General features: G+C 42.5%; 1 protein-coding gene across 1 annotated transcript in view; it reads right to left on the bottom strand.

The window, feature by feature from the left end:
- The window catches only part of SNX10 (sorting nexin 10), a 35,826-nt gene extending 22,645 nt beyond the window's left edge, over positions 1 to 13,181 (bottom strand). The window contains exon 1 of the mRNA XM_032746730.3: positions 13,093 to 13,181. The gene's annotated coding sequence lies outside the window, so the exon portion shown is untranslated. The remainder of the gene's footprint in view (positions 1 to 13,092) is intronic.
- Positions 13,182 to 16,198: the final 3,017 nt, after the last annotated feature.

Genomic DNA, 16,198 nt, shown 5'->3' with positions numbered 1-16,198 from the left:
TTTTTGTTCTGCTTCTGATCCATTATCAGTCTGAAGACTTCCTTTTTCTTTTATTTATTTTCATATACTTACTATATCAACTGCTTCTTGCAATACATATTTTTTATGGTTCTTAATTGCATAACCAAAAAAACTGCCAGGGAACAGCTCCACAGCTGCTAACAACAACCACTCAAAAGCAAAAAGATTACGTAGGATGAATTGCCATACTTTTTGTGCCTGAAAAAGAACCAGGAAGAAGAGGGAGGAAAAAACGCAAGTACTGCAGTACTTTTCTTAGGGTAAACAGATAAAATGCAGTGCTCTTCTTAAGGGTAGTAGCTAAATAATATAAAGTATTATGTTTTATTTCGTATTTTAGAGACTAGTTTCTATTTTAAAGTCTAAATTAAAACAGATAATCTAACATTACTAGGGATATACCCTTTTATAATGTAGATGGACTGCTCCTAAACAAGGAAGTGATTTCTCCCCAGTGTTCTCATACTGAAAGATGAAAACTCAAGCAGTAGTGCAGACAAAAACAACATCAACTTGCTCTAAGAACAGCATGAGCAAATGCAAGCCCTCTTTGCTGCCTCACCAGTAGTTGTATATAGCCACACTGAAATTTTATGATTTCACTCATTACTGGGCAGTATTATCTGCTCTGGGAGTGCTCATGCATTCTGTGTGGTCAGTGTTTCCTCTCAAGGAAAAATGCTGGTAGTCAGCTCATCCATCCGTCCATCCATCCATCCATCCATCCATCCATCCATCCATCCATCCATCCATCCATCCATCCATCCATCCATCCACCCACCTTCAGTTATTTCTAATCATTTAACTAAATGACCACCTTCAGGATTTAATGGGGAAGGCTGATTTAGTTTTAGACCTTGGGGATGATTGAAAGTACTATCCAGTCACAAGCAAAGTCCTCAGCTACGCTTTCAAGGTTGTTCCCACCATCAGTTTCATCAAATAAAACTTTCATAGAAGGCTTCAATATGACCAAGAAAGAGAAAAAAACCTGAATCTCTAAATGCTTACAAGTCTTTCCTGAATTTTGTGTTTTTCTCACCTTAAGACTCAAACAAAGTCATAATAATTTTCATTTACATCCTGTAGAAAGTTCAGCTGCATCCATACATGGAGTTCAATTGCATGTCAAAGAACATGCCCGTGTGCACCTGGCCACGCTATGTTCCTGAAAGGCAAGTGATCTGTGTAGATTTGTAAGGAAATACACATGCAGGGGAGATGATGAAAGGGGGAGGAACAGGAAGAAGATATAAGAGAAGCTCTGGAGAGCTCAAAAAACCCCTAAACTTATAAAAACATACCATTCTGTGTTGCCAAATTGATCACATCCTAGAACAGCGTGGCATTTACAGCAATTGGGTGCATTGCTATCACAGAACTACTGCTCTTGTTGATAGGAAAAATCTTATTCAAATGCTGCTCCTCAAACAGGGGCTTTCAGTGGATCCAGAATAACTCAAACTCAGCATAAGCTAATGCCTTCTACTTCACCTGTTCCACTTAACACCTGGGATCAAACCAACTGTACTGATCAGACCCATGAGTTCACTTCTGTTTTTCATTGTCCATGAACCAGATGGTGAGGACTGAAACTCCAGACTGTGCACGTCACAGAGCACGTTTCCTTCTTTCATCTATCCTCATGGTTATTTGTGTCGCTCTCTGCAAATTACTATAAGGATCTGTTGGTCAAAAGTGAAAAGAGTGTGAAAGACATGAGCATTTTCATCCAAACTCTACACAACAGCCAGGGGTCTGCAGCCTGCTTAGTAAAGGCAAGAAAACAATGTACCACTTGAGCAAATCCTTCTCACTTCCCAGGATCAAGGTACCAGTTTCATCAGTGTTGTATCACAGTAGGGGCACAATCACTTCACTGATGAGAAAAAAACAAGCACACTGTCTAAACTGCTTTTAAAAGATCAAGAGCTTTCCAAACGGTTGCCAGAATTCACACACCTTCCTTTCCACCATAATGCAATGTAGAAAGGCACTGCCAAATATGCCTTTGTGGCTGCACTTGAAATTCCCAGCCACTGTTGCCAAGATGCTTAGTTAACTACTCCTTCCTATGGAATTTCACTCCATTTGGTTTCTAAACACTTTTTTATGGCCACGAGGTATAAGAAAGCTTCTCCTTACATTAGCATTTCTCCCCAGTCAGTCATTCCCTTGTCCTGCAATCTTCCTGGCTATTAAGATGTGTTTTACCAGAAGAATGAATATGGATCATTAAAAAAGGAAAAAAAAAAAAAAAAAACGACAATACACAACAAATTTTCATTTGTTTCAGAGGAACTTGAGAATCAAAGAGTTAACAAAAAATACTAATTTCCTTCTGCCCTCCAAAATAAATACATCATAAGGATTACAGTGTCAGGTGTGGGTCACAGATTTCCAATTACAGTGGTATTATACCATGCTTTGAACTGCTTCAAGCTAACACCACATTGCTGGACAGCAGCATGACTTACATGCCAAGCCTTTCAGAAACCTCTAAAAGCCTGAAGACAAACAAGGAAGAAGTACTAAGAAATCTGTTCAGTGTAGGAGAGAGCTGTTCAGATGTTTCCCCATTCTCTCTTTTTGTTGTTGTTGTTGGGCTGGTTTGGTTTCTGGGGGGAAGGGGGTTGTGTTTGTTTTTGGTTTTTTTTGTTTTTCAGGCTCAAATTGCACACATACACACCACCAAAGGACTTAATGGATATTCTGCAATTTCAGTGGGTTGCTGATCCCAAAATATTGCTTTGGTTTTCTCTTAATAGAAATTAGTGGTAAGGCTAACACTGACATCTTGGGATTTTAGGTAATGACTACAGAACAGTAATTGTGGGTCAAGTCACTGAAAGAACAGTACATGCCAGAGCTGGTCATGGTAATTATTTATTCCTCAGGGCTAATGCTTGCCACTGCTGCAGACAACTCAGAACTTTCCTGCAGCTCCAGCTCCTGTGTTTTCCAGGCAACCTGTCAAGCTGGTCTGCCATATGAGCCTGCTTTTGCTACTCTTTCCAATTCTTACAGTGCATAAGAAGTAGATTAAACTACGCAAAATGATTTTTGTGGCATACATAATCAGGTTTTGCTGCTAGGATATTTTCAGAAGCCTGACAAAGAGATAAGGCAGTCTTTGAAGGAAGCATTGGCGACCTTCAAGGTAAAGTTTCAGGAAGTGTGCTTGCTCCAGGGAGCTTTTGAGATTCCTTGAGCTAGGAGAAATCAATTTCAGAAGAAACAGCAACCTTGGCAAGCTGGCAAATTCAACCATCTTTTCAGCTGTACTCAACATGGAAAACACTGGATCAAGGCGTCTTCCTGATGCTTACACAGAACAGGCATACCACTGGCGCTGAAACTACCTCTGAGGAGAGAAAGAAGCAAGTATTTTCCAGACTAAACCACTTGCTGAATAGCACTGTGTACTTTGCAAGCGACAGTTCCGTTCAGTTGCAGAAGTGATGAGTGAGGACGTACACACTGTGCACCCATAAACCACACACAGATCTTATGAGGTACACCAATACAGACAGATAAGCCACCCTTAGGTATTTTTTACATGTGCACATTACAAACAACACATTAGACAGCTGTTACTTTTAGAAACCAACAAGGTGGGGGTTGTAAAGAGAGACTAATGTCTCAGCACTTCAGAACACAGATTAAATTCCTAAGAAAAATATTAAATGCTCCTTTTGAATGAAGGTTCAGAGAATGTATATGACTTTATTTGAAAAATCATGTTTTTTTCAGGAATTAAGTATTGCATTACATTAAATCAAATTAAGTTGCCTTAGAAATAGTGTCTTTCTCAAGGTATCTCTGTAATAATTTTTACTTATCACAGGAGAAGAAGGGCTGAGTAAGCAGAGCAAAAGTCAGCAAATACTATGCGGTCTTATCGCTGCATTTCCTTCTGTGTCTCTTAGATGCAGAGGCTGCCATCACCTGACCCTTTCCTTCCTGACTTACCCGCTGGAACACTTTGAATCTCATGTGCCAAAAATTCCTCATTTTTTGCTTATTTCAAAATCTTTTAATTTACAGTACAATTTTTGTCTGCTGCTTGAATTGCTGTTACTTAGCACTACATGATTTAGCTTGGCTTTTTTCCTGCTGCGGATTTCCTTATGCTATCAAAGCACCTATTTTTGTGATGTGTTACCTGCTCCAATCCAGGAAGTGTTAAGTGTTTGGTCTTGTGCCCAGGGAGGAAAGTAAAGCAAAAGTTATAGTTTAGGCCGCAACCACAGAATTAGAAGTCCCGGTCTCATGACATGGGTCTGGGGAGATGGCTGGGAAAGACCCAGCACAGATATAGTAAAAAAATGAAATGAAGAGCTAAGCAGTAACATCCTGAGACAGATTGATCCGAAGTAGTCTGTAACTGCAGCTCAAAACAGTGGGCAAGACAGGAAATAGTGCAGTCAATACAGTGTGCCCACAAAACATTCTGATCAACTCTCTTTAAACTTGTGTCTCTTGTGTCTTTTAAGTTGACCAAGCCCATGACGGACCATTCCAGTCTTTCACTCTATGGCAATTTACTCTTCAGGCTCTCTTCCCCTGAATAAAGAATCAGACAGCCCATCACTGACACAAAACCTTACTGTTGTCACATCTGTGACAACAGATCGTGTAGCTGCATCCACATATTGCACTAGTTTGTGGCCTGAGTCTATCAGCCATCGAATTAACCATTAAAGAATGCATTAACAGTGAATTTGACTGGGCAGTTCACTTGTTCAACAGGCTTTGTTACCTTTCTAGATGCTAGACTGTGCCAGTGGTATGAAAACAGTATTTTGTAAGCAAAGAGCTTCTAAATAGTGTTACTTATTACTAAAGCAGGCAATTCTGAGAAAACAGCATTTGGCAAGAGAAACTTTTAATGAGACTGACCAGTAAGAAAAGCAAGCTGAGAATCAGTGATTCATCCATATACCTGGATTTTCTACTTCTCATTTATTTTGTGCCTACTGAACATTAAGATTTTTGTTGCTTTCACCGCATTGCTGCACCCTGACTTTATAAGATTGGTATCAGCTTTTGGCCAGCTCCCAGCACAAGAGGCTCACCTGTGATGTGGCAAACTTCTTTATGAAGTTGTGAGAGAACAGCAGGAGGCATAGAAAATGCACAAAAATGGGAGGGAGAGAAGAAAAGCAGCACTTGGGTTTGACTGCTCTGCCATCCCAGCCAAGTCAAAGAAGTTGCTGCTCAGCCTAGAACAAACTGTTCAAGATAAAGCGATGAAAGAAGTAAACACAGAGAACAGTGCTTAGAGGACAAGTAAGGCTCACAGCTTGCTTTCGATATTTTCTAACAATGAATTTTTCTAACAATGAATTCAAGTATACCACTAAGTAGTCTGAACAATAACTTCTGCCTTCAGCAGGAGAAAGATTTCACACTCACAGAGCAGGTGCTGCTGAAATGAGCAGAATGCACAGATCTGTATGGCAAACCTATGGGAAAAGAGTGGATTGAGAGGAAACTGGTTTGTGTTAAATAACGCTTATTCCAAGTTCATTTATTAGTCACTGTCTTTAAACATAGATATACACTTAAGTTTGGAAGCCCCATACTGCTTTCTGCTTCTAAGCACTTCAGAGGCAAATACTATGAGAAAATGCATACGAAATCACCAGTTGAAATAATTTATAGTCATAAACAATGTCCCAGAAGTCCTTTTCTTTTGCAACACTTGCAACAGGCTCAGTTCCATTCTCTTTGGTAGGAAAATACCCGTTAGGTTTAATTTACTTCAGGCCAAAAAAAGAACAACCCAGTCTTAAAACAGAACAAGTATCAATTAATATAACGTCACCTTTAACTAAACCAGCTGAAACCTACATATGATGAGTGAACATATTAGAAGTACTACTTGGTGGTCCTACAGTTAAAACCACACCAAATGTCCATCACATGGCTGGTGGGATCTGATAACCATCAAGAGATCCTCTCCAGCCCTATTGGTTTGTAGAAACACAATGATGTTGCAGGGACAGTGGCTTTCTGGCCTGGGGCTATGCGCAGATCTCAGAACAAAACTGCAATCAGGGCAACTCAATGAAACCAAGGGCCCAGACCAAGCAGGAGCAGAAGGTGCCAGCTACCACACACCCCCTGCAGCTGGCAGCACATAGAGGAAAGCTCCACTGTAGGTATCCAGCTTACTGCCTGTAACTTTTCTGCAGAACTGACACAATTAGGTCACTCTGTGCTACCGGAGATGTAAATAACCATTACTGAGGGTGCATTTCCCCTTTATAGGTGAGTTTCAAATCCTGCACCACATTATGTACAGCAAGTGTTTTACATACTCAGAAAGCACTCTGTAAAGACAGTACTGTCCTTGACAGGGTCTGCATTATTGTTCTAGCAGGAGAACAGGAAGGAGAAAGGTTAGAGGTTTTAGTCATCTAGACTAAAAACAATACAACTTTTGCAATTATAAAAGCTAGTTATTAACTGACCACTCAAATCCAGGATTTCATCTACATTCAAGGTTGAAAAGTTATCCAGCTTAGCTAAGCCTACAGAGAAAAGGCAGCAATCCTTAGAATTAAGATTTGCTAGAAATCCAGTGAAAAGGCAATCATATACATGAACCCACGTGATTTTTCCATACTGCTAACAAACTTCTATTTCAGATGGTGTAGGACAAGTCAGTTACCCAAGTTGGAATGACAGAAGCTCTAGTGATCCTCAGGTGGTCAAAATAATTCTGGAGTATCAATGAGTGTTTACACAGTGTTGTTCAGACGTTGTAAGTCCCAAAGCCTTATTTTTTCAAACAAACCTATTACTCCAAGAAAAGATATTTAATGTGTACAACTTGCCTTGGTACAAGGGATCTGTGACTCTGGAAACCCTTGAGAAAATGAAAGAATCCTTTTTTGGAAGAAAATCATTGCTTATGCACATGTGCCATAGTACAGGATATTATTTTCCCAATCTGACTGAAGCCTAAAGATTGTCTTATGTTTTCTTAAAGATAATCCACAGGAGTTCAAATCATCTTTAGGGTTATCTTGCATTAGTTACGAGGTTTGGTGCAAATTTTGATGGATAGTTTTCCTGAGAAAATCAAGATGCTTTCTTTGCAAGCTGACCTGGACTACTAACACCAACCCACCATGGTTTGCATTAAACCCCTGCAATTCAGTTGTGGAAAACTCACAAAAAAACCAAAAATAAAGACTTCAGCTGGGAGATGATCTTGCATTTCTACTCTAAGGTTTAGCAATGGATTACATATATACTGCTGACAAATTTTCCCAGCCAGCACATCAAACAGATCTTCGAACTCGGCAGATTCTGTGATTCATCTTCATCCACTCAGAGAGGGGGAAACATGGGGCTTTCTCTCATCTGGAATGAGTCATTTGCCGTCTTGCCTTCCCAGCTCCAGTCATACCTGCAACCAGTGGCCAGGCAGACCTAACCAATGCCATGTAGTCCTAAATCCTTCGGGAGCACAACAACTCGTGTCTCAGCCACTAAACACCAGTTTTATTATTTCACATGTCTAAAGACATGTGAGGGTGTCTTTGGGCTGTGCATGAGAGACAAGGCTGTTACACTCAGCTGTTCTCAAAGCACGATTGCAATGACACTACGTACCAACGTGACTATTTATACACGAGTGCCTGGCATGTCATAGGCTCTGGCATTATCAAGATGTTCTTCAGTGCCTGAGAGCCTGAGACTTGCAGATATGTCCCCTCTCCCCATAATCACTCCCCAACACCTCCACTGCCACCTCACCTTTTCATATGTCATTAGTAGGAATTAATTTCTTCTGGGAAAAGACACACTCTTGAGAAAACAAAGCCTTCCCCTCTGGGAAGACAACTGAAGATCTCATTAAAACAGAAGCTAAAGTTATGACTAATTTAAAACCACACATCACCATTACACAATTAAAACAATGAGACTAATAGGCAAAACTTATAACCTGGTGACTGCTGCTGTACACAAGAAGCAAGGTAGGTGAGCAAGCTAGGGCCTCCCTGAGGGAAAGGAGGAGCAGGAACTTGAAGGATGCATGAGCAGCACACAAACAGAGGTCAGAGTAAATTACTCATTGTCAATTCTACAGTATAATAGATGCTTTATTACAGAAGTAGAACATTCGGCTTTGAAACATAGCTGTAAGTGAGTGCATCTTCCTAAACATCTCATGTAGAGAAGAGTGGGAAAGGAAGAAGTAATTTTCTTAAGCCTCAAATCCCTTCAATATCAGGAAACAGGAATTCCTTCACACCACAAAAAAAGTACACATGGAGGGTAAATTGCTTCCTCTTTTTATACACAAGAAAGAAGATCCATAATGAAATCATTGCTGGTTTACTTGTTCTCAAACAAATGGAACTTGCTGGTGTGCATCCTGCCCCTCAGCTCTGTGACAGTCTAACACCAGGCACACAAACTGCTGGAGCAAAGAGAAACCCCCTTCAATCCTTCAAGTACTTCCTTTCGGGCCAGGCCTACAGCATGATGCTTTTTGTAATAATTTTTTCAAGGTTCATACCTATTGATGAATTCATCTGCCATACTGGAAGACAGTTTGACATAAGTCATGCTGAGGTTCCAGTGGGACAATGTGCAGTGCTGGTGTACTGCAGACACTTTGAGCAACACCTGCACAGCATCAATCCAGAGATCCCTGTTTAACTGCAGACTTTCAGCAAAGCAGAAGAGAACAAGCAAGAAAGTAGCATGTATGTTACTTATTTATGTCTATCCCCTAAATACTGAAGGAGTAAGCACACCAGGTAGCAAGCCAAGGAACAGCACAAAGGCTAGCAAAAAGTGTGGGCTCCTTTCTCTGTGGAGAACAGGCCCAACAAAATCAGAAAGGAAACTGAAGAGGAGCCCTGAGGATATTTAAGGATTCTGTGAAGACATTTCACTAATTAGGCCTTGAGAAGAAAAATACTGGTTTGAATTTCTCCAAGTTGAAAGAGGATCCCCGGAGGAACACTGTGGAAATTGCAGAACAGTTTGTGATTTCATCACGGGATTATGTTCCCTTAGAACTCCCACTGTTCCGCCTGGTCTACAGAAATCTGGACAAGTAGGATTCAGACAACCAAACTTAGATGCTTGTGTCTTTGTGAATGCTCATAAGGTGTCCTACTTACTCTTCAGCTGCTGCTCAAGAAGAGAGTGAATCAACTGTAAGTCATGTGCCAGCCTCAAAGAAGTGTTTTGGATCCCTCTGGACAGTCACCTAGAAAGGCACCGGTCACACACAACATGCCACTGACCCCTGCCCAAAACTCCAGATGCTGCACAGGCAGCACTTCGGTGCTGTGTGCAGTGCAGGCAGATCCCTCAGGAGACCCTGCTCCTTCTGCAACATCTCCCACCCTGCGGGCTTGTCTGTGCCAGGGCTCCTGCAAGTGGTTTCAGCTCCAAGCTGCCTTTGCAGCCTCTCTGCTTCTTCCTTCCCTCCTACAGATGCTTGATTTTAACAGCACGTAGAGCTGTTGACCAAGCTCTCGGCGATTCAGTTGGAGCTTCTGCCAACAAGGAAATCGTGATGGCAGTCCACTTTCTGTGGGTGGAGAGGTCACACCTTCAGCCACCGATGAAGTGGCATGACAAGATTTTTATTTTTGCCTTCCTGTCTTTCAATGTCTATATACAAAACATTAATGTTTTGTAAACATACAAGGATTCTGTCTTTCTTTTTTTCCCCTCCAAGCTGGAGAAAAAGAATGCTTATGAAAGGTGTTTCTATTCTTAATTTCTGTGTAGAGATTTAGCAAGCAATGATATGAAGATCTAGAGCCAAACACTACGCAGCAAACTTGTGCATGTAGCTCCCTGCAGACATGAAGCACGATTTACTTCTCTTTTCCAGGACTTATCTTGCCAAGAAGTTGGGAAATTCCTGTAGGACACATAGTTGTGCTTTTCTCTTTGTATTTTTATCGGAAGAACAAAGAAGTTGCTGACTGTTTTTTTTACACAATAAAAATATGCAAAATGGTTAATGAGAAGAAAGAAAAATGGCAATACCCTAAATTATCGAGATCACTTTTACTCCTCTGTTTACAAAAGCCAAAACCTTATGCATACTACACACCACATGTATGGAAATAAGATCCGTGTGACACATCGCAGAGATATGATACACCAAAGTTGTCACCTGTCTCATGCTACCTGCTTCCAGGAAGCAAGCCCCAGCAGTCCTGAGTACATGTTCACAACTTTTTAGCTTTGTGATTTATCATAGTGTGGGGTTTTGGGGTTTTTTTTGTTTCCATTTTCTTTTGAAATCAGCCTGCCAGAAGAGTGCTTCTTTCTTTCACATGCAGAAGTTACAAAATTGTGTGATAAAAGCAGAGAAGGTTGCAGTTGCCTAAAATGATGGCTATTAGGAAACATACTGAGCAAAAATTGGCTAAAATGAGGCCACAAGATTGATTCAGCCCTTTATGGACAGAAAGGCCCCAACTTCTGCATTGGTACCCTTGACAGTATCTCTTATTCCCCAGGAGAAGGGTGGGTGGAGGGGAACACCACACTGAAGCAAGTGCCTGGTCTGCAGGCTCAGCCCAGCAGGCCAAAGGCAACGCTGCTCTGCGGCAGAGGCAATAAGCTGCCCTGGGAAGGAAGGAGGGAAGCATCAAGGAAAGGTGCTCTAGGGTTTCTTAGCTAGGAATGTTCAAACCCATGACTGCCATGGCCTGTGCTGCAGCACAATGGATCTAAGATTTCTGTGAACAGAGCCTTCACAATCATTATGTTCTGCTCCTCATCTGTTCAGTGGCAGCACTGAACTGCCTTGCATCAGTCACATCACGAGTCCTGACTCAATGGTGACCATCCACCAAGGGGTCACCCCATGTTTGCCAACTGATGGTTTGATTCAATGCTCCACTTGTTCATATGCCTGAGATTTCCTCAGTTGGACCCAAATCCTCAGTAGTTTTTGCTCAGTATGGATTAGTGCTTGGCAAGAGAAATCTCAGGACACTCGGAGCCTCGGCACAGCAGAGCATCACTCACGTGCAACCTGTATGCTGCACCTATGCTAAAAGCATCTCATCACTGTGGGCATGCAGAGATCACAGAATTAGCTCAAGCAGCTTCACCAGGGCTGGCTAACCTCCAGAACAGCTGTTCTTCAGGATTAAATGTGAAAAATCACAGCTGTCCCTAGTAGTAATATTTTCAAAATATTTCCCTCCTTTAAAAAAATAATTAAGTATAATTATTTTCCTAATAAAATTTAAAATAATAATAATCATAATTTATAATAAAGGTACAAGTATTTATATTAATAGAACCATGGTGTATCAATGCAAGATCTTTAAATTCATTAAAAGGCAAATACTCCTTAGATTCAACACAAAATATGCATTATAAACAAAAGGTTTCTGGATTTCAAGTGAAGCATCATAAATAATATCCTAGGCTGAGTCAGGCATAATTATTATTTGCACGTTCTACACAAAGAAAACATTAGTATTTCCACTTTTCTAAAGAAAGTCCAGTATTGTGCCATTCAGGAAAGCCCTGCCTTGCATTACTTTCAGTTTCAGTTGTCCCTAGCACAAATAGGAAAACCACTCCCTTCACTTGAGCTATTTCTGTCAATGTGGGAAGCAGAGTGGGCAATGAAAACTCAAGCTGCAGCTCCCCTTGGGTCATGGGTGACGTGGGCACATGCCAGGTGGGTGCCACAAACACACCTGAGTGGGCCAGACTCTGATCCTCAAGAACTTGGATCCACATTCCCGCCTGCCTTTATTCCCTGGACACTGCTAGCAGAATTAGGCAATATTTACTTAGAGCTGCCATATCCTTGAAGGGGCTGTGAGAACACCCAGCCAGTTGTCCTGATCTGATGGTGACCGTGTCTCTAGCAGTGTGACCCCAGCGAATGTGAGATGAGCAGCAAATACAGGCACCTCAAGGAAAAGCACCGGCAGCTGCCCCCTTGCCTTTGTGCCCAGCTCCAGAACATGACCCAGGGCTAACCCAGCGACCCTCAGTCACTGGAAGTGCCTTTTCTTTATAAAATCAGTACGTTTTAATTGCACACTGTGTTTTCATAGGCTGTCCTCATACGTACCTAAAAATTTCTCATGCTGCTTAACTTAGATAACACAGAATCTAAAAATAACATAAGGCAGTCTCCTGACTAACAGAATAGTGCATGGAATATACTGTATTTAATACAAAAGCATGCTATGATATATATTTGTATATGTGTATTGCATGTTATATAATGTATATATACAACAATAACAATATGTAAATTATGCACACAAAGCTTTTGCACATCTCTGTGATCTTTAGATCACAGTTGCCAAAGGCGATGGATTTGCTAAAGCAAGACAAAGAGGAGTGGACAAAACAAGATTAGCAGTTGCTTAAACCAAATCTTCTCGCTGCCCGGCGTTAATCATTGCCAAGGGCAGTCATTTACCGCGCCGTAAGCGCGGCGGAGCCCTCTACCAGAGCTTGGGGGGGAAAACACACTCCAGAGGGCCGGGAGAAGCCGAGCGCCGCCGAGGGGCAGCCGGGCCACAGGGCTGCCAGCCGGGCCACAGGGCTGCCAGCAGCCGGGCCACAGGGCTGCCAGCAGCCGGGCCACAGGGCTGCCAGCAGCCGGGCCACAGGGCTGCCAGCCGGGCCACAGGGCTGCCAGCAGCCGGGCCACGGGGCTGCCTGCCGGGCCACGGGGCTGCCTGCCGGGCCACGGGGCTGCCAGCCGGGCCACAGGGCTGCCTGCCGAGCCACAGGGCTGCCAGCCGGGCCACAGGGCTGCCTGCCGGGCCACGGGGCTGCCTGCCGGGCCACAGGGCTGCCTGCCGGGCCACAGGACTGCCTGCCGGCCGGGGCTTACCGAGCCGGCCCTGGAGCGCGGCCGGTGCCGCCGAGCCCGGCAGCGCCCGCACAGCCTGGGCACGGCCCGCCCCGAGCCCGGCGCTCCCAGCTCCGCACCTCAGCCCCGCACACCCGCCCCGCCGCGGCGGCACCCAGCTGTCCGGAGGGTCTGACACACCCCGCTCCCGGTCCCGTTCCCGCTCCCGCACAGCTCACCCGCTGCCGCCGCCGCTGCCGCCCGCCGCCGGGAGAAGCCGGCGCGTCACCGGCAGCGGGCGGGGCCGCGCTGCCCGCCCCGCCCGGGCCCCGGCGAGCCCGGCGTGCACAGAGGATTCCCCGGCGGAGCGCTGGTTTGTCCGCCTCAGCCGCCTGGAGCGGGAGCAGGCTGAGCCCTGTGGGGCAGAGCGGGCACGGGGGTGTCCTGTGACCTGCGTCCCGATGAAATCTGCGTCCCCTGATCGAGTCACCGCGATTGAGTTGGGCCCTTTGGTGTTTGCCGCTTGTAACACCTCGGTTGTACGCACCCCATGTGGTTTTTGAGATTGCACCCCAAGTATGCATCTCGCTCAGACTGAAAAAGTATAGGTTTACTGGGAGTTTTATAGAAGCCTTTTAGTTAAGAAGGGGGAAAAAAATAAAGAAATTAAAATTATCTCTCGACTTTTACAAGAAATTACTGGACACAGAGGTTAATGCTATGGTCTAGTTGACAAAGTGGTGATAGGTCAAAGGCTGACTTTGATTATCTTGGTAGTATTTTCCTGCCTAAATGATTCTGTTGTTCTGTGATTGATAAATCAAATTAACTAATTTTTAAAGTGAAGAAAATATCTCCTAAAGGTTTACTTTTGGCTTTACTTAGTTTCTCAAGAAATCAATATTCTAATAATTTTGTTTCTTCACTGGCTAGGTGTTAAAATTCCAAGAGGAATTTGAAATACATGATTAATGTTGTGTGCTATCACTTGGAGATCTTCTTCACAATAGTGTTTATGCCACAACTCTGACACCTTGGATTGCTGGGTTTTAGAGTCTGTCTTCTGAAAAAAAGAGCTTCGCAAGCTGGGGGAAATAACTTATCTATGATGGTGCTTGTCTCTGCTGTAGAGGCTTTTCTTTTGTGCTGAAATTTGTTTAAGAGTAATAAATTAAAGTACCTCTGAAAATATCTGCTGATGAGAGTGGAAGGAAAAGAGTTAATTTTCTGTTGCAATAAGAAGGGGTAAGGGTTTCTGCTTCTGAAGAGCTTGAATGATCTTTACTTATCTCAGTGCGGATAAGAATCCTCAGAGGATCTGAGCAACTTCTATTTTGAAAAAGATAAATAATTTTAGTACCATTATACATATTTACTCAATTTCTAAATACTGAAAGGGCTATAATTTCTTTTCTTAGCTTTTTTTTCTGTTAACTGTGGCCTAATTTTTCCCATAATACTTCAAAATATGAAGCAAGTACTGGGATAAAAATTCTCAAAGAAAATAATTATTAATTTTCTGGAATACTCCAGGACTTTTATCCGATGAGAGCTCTTAAGCAAAACACTGCAGAGACAGGTAGAGATCAAAATGAACAACTACTGGAACAGAGAATTATGGGGATGTTACATGAAGTGTCTTCATCAATCTTTTCCACCCCACGTGGGTGTAGACAGGGCTCCAAGTGTCACTTATCCTGTAGTGGCAAATTTTGTGGTAGGATGGTGAAAGCACCTAAAGGCTGAACATCACCTTTTTTGCCATTGCTGTCAGATGTTGCTCTGAACAACCACCCTGTCCAAGAAGGATTCACAAAGGGTGGCCAGAATAGGAGAAGACTGAAATGAGAGGAAAGAATAAGATTAACATAATTAAATAATTCTCTGTGCGATTGCCAGTATAAACTTATTTTCAGAAATTTTTTATGGCAAATTTTTTTTTCTTACATTCTAGCATTCAAAAATTAATATCAGTGAGATTTTCAGACCTTGGTTATCTGTGCATATATGTGAAATACCTGTCAGCCACACTATTTTGCCACCCAAAAAATAATTACTTAAATTTAGCAAAAAGGGACTGTAGAGGCAAATGCTCTTCGTGGAATAAAGAACAATTATAACAGGGAATAGCTTTTTCTTTTGGAGAAAGCCTGTTCAAACTTCCAAACTTCTTATTTGTAGGCTTTCAATACTTCATTAATTTTCCAGAATTTTTTTTTTTTCTGTTCCACTTCATTGCTGCACTAAATAATCACCTCTTGTAAGGCTATGGTGTGCCGATATACTCCAGGAAAGAATGAAAAAATGACTTACTAAGATGACTGAGACAAGCAGCAGAATGAAGATCTGAATGATGCCCCTACAGAATTTTTCTTCCTTCCTATTTTTATAGGAAAGCTTGCATCAGGAGGACCAGATGCCAATTATAATAATATTCATATTTTCTGGTTCTGAAGTGGAAGATCTGCCCAAGTCCTTCTTGATGGATTTCCTCACAAGGGTGGGCTTCTCTTTCCATAACCTAGTTTGGTCAATGTACCCAGTTTTTGTTACCATGGACAAAATTTTCCTAATCTAAGTGACCTTCATGATGTTTCTTATGTTCTTCTCTTCATTTATTCATGGATGATGAGGGCTGTATACTCCAACTGCTCTTCCTCCTTACTTTTGCCAGCAAAACATGCTCTCAGTTTGCCTTGATCTATACAAAACTGTCTGGTGAAAGATTCAGAAGGACCAGTTTGTTACTGCTCAGAGCATCTACCACCAGACCTACTGAAGTGGAAACCACTTTCAGCTCAACAGCAAACTTCGAGACTATTACAGATAATAAATAAATAAAAAGTGTAACATCCTAGGGGAAAAGACCCAAGAAAGATGAAGGAGAAAAAGACAAAAGGACTGGAAAAAGGAGATTGATTTCCTGAGGAAAGGGATAGAAATCAGGGCAAGGGGGGGTATTCAGAAAACTGGTGCTGCTACTTTAGTTCTGTTGACAGATGAAAATTTGCATCAAGGAAATTCCTGTGCATTTTCTGTGAAGTCCTCATGGTATTTTTGTCCAGTTTTCTTCTGCCAGTAGCATTGCGTCCTGACATGATGTCCAAGTGTTTCTCAGAGTGCAGCTGTACTGCTGGGATGGGTGATGGGGCCTGCTGCTGGCATTGGCTGAGACCTGCTGGTCTCAGGGGACTTCTTTCCCTATGCCAAGAACTCGTCTCTCAGTGCTATGATAAACTAATTGAGCTTATCAAATCTATGAAAAGTATTTTTCCCATGATTCAAAAACAAAAAGAAGAGGGAACTTTATTCCACAACAGCTCTTTCTTAAAATTTCTACAGAAA

This window comes from Taeniopygia guttata, chromosome 2 (assembly GCF_048771995.1).
Source record: "Taeniopygia guttata chromosome 2, bTaeGut7.mat, whole genome shotgun sequence".
NCBI classification, from domain to species: domain Eukaryota; kingdom Metazoa; phylum Chordata; class Aves; order Passeriformes; family Estrildidae; genus Taeniopygia; species Taeniopygia guttata.
This window is presented reverse-complemented; position numbering and strand designations above follow the sequence as displayed.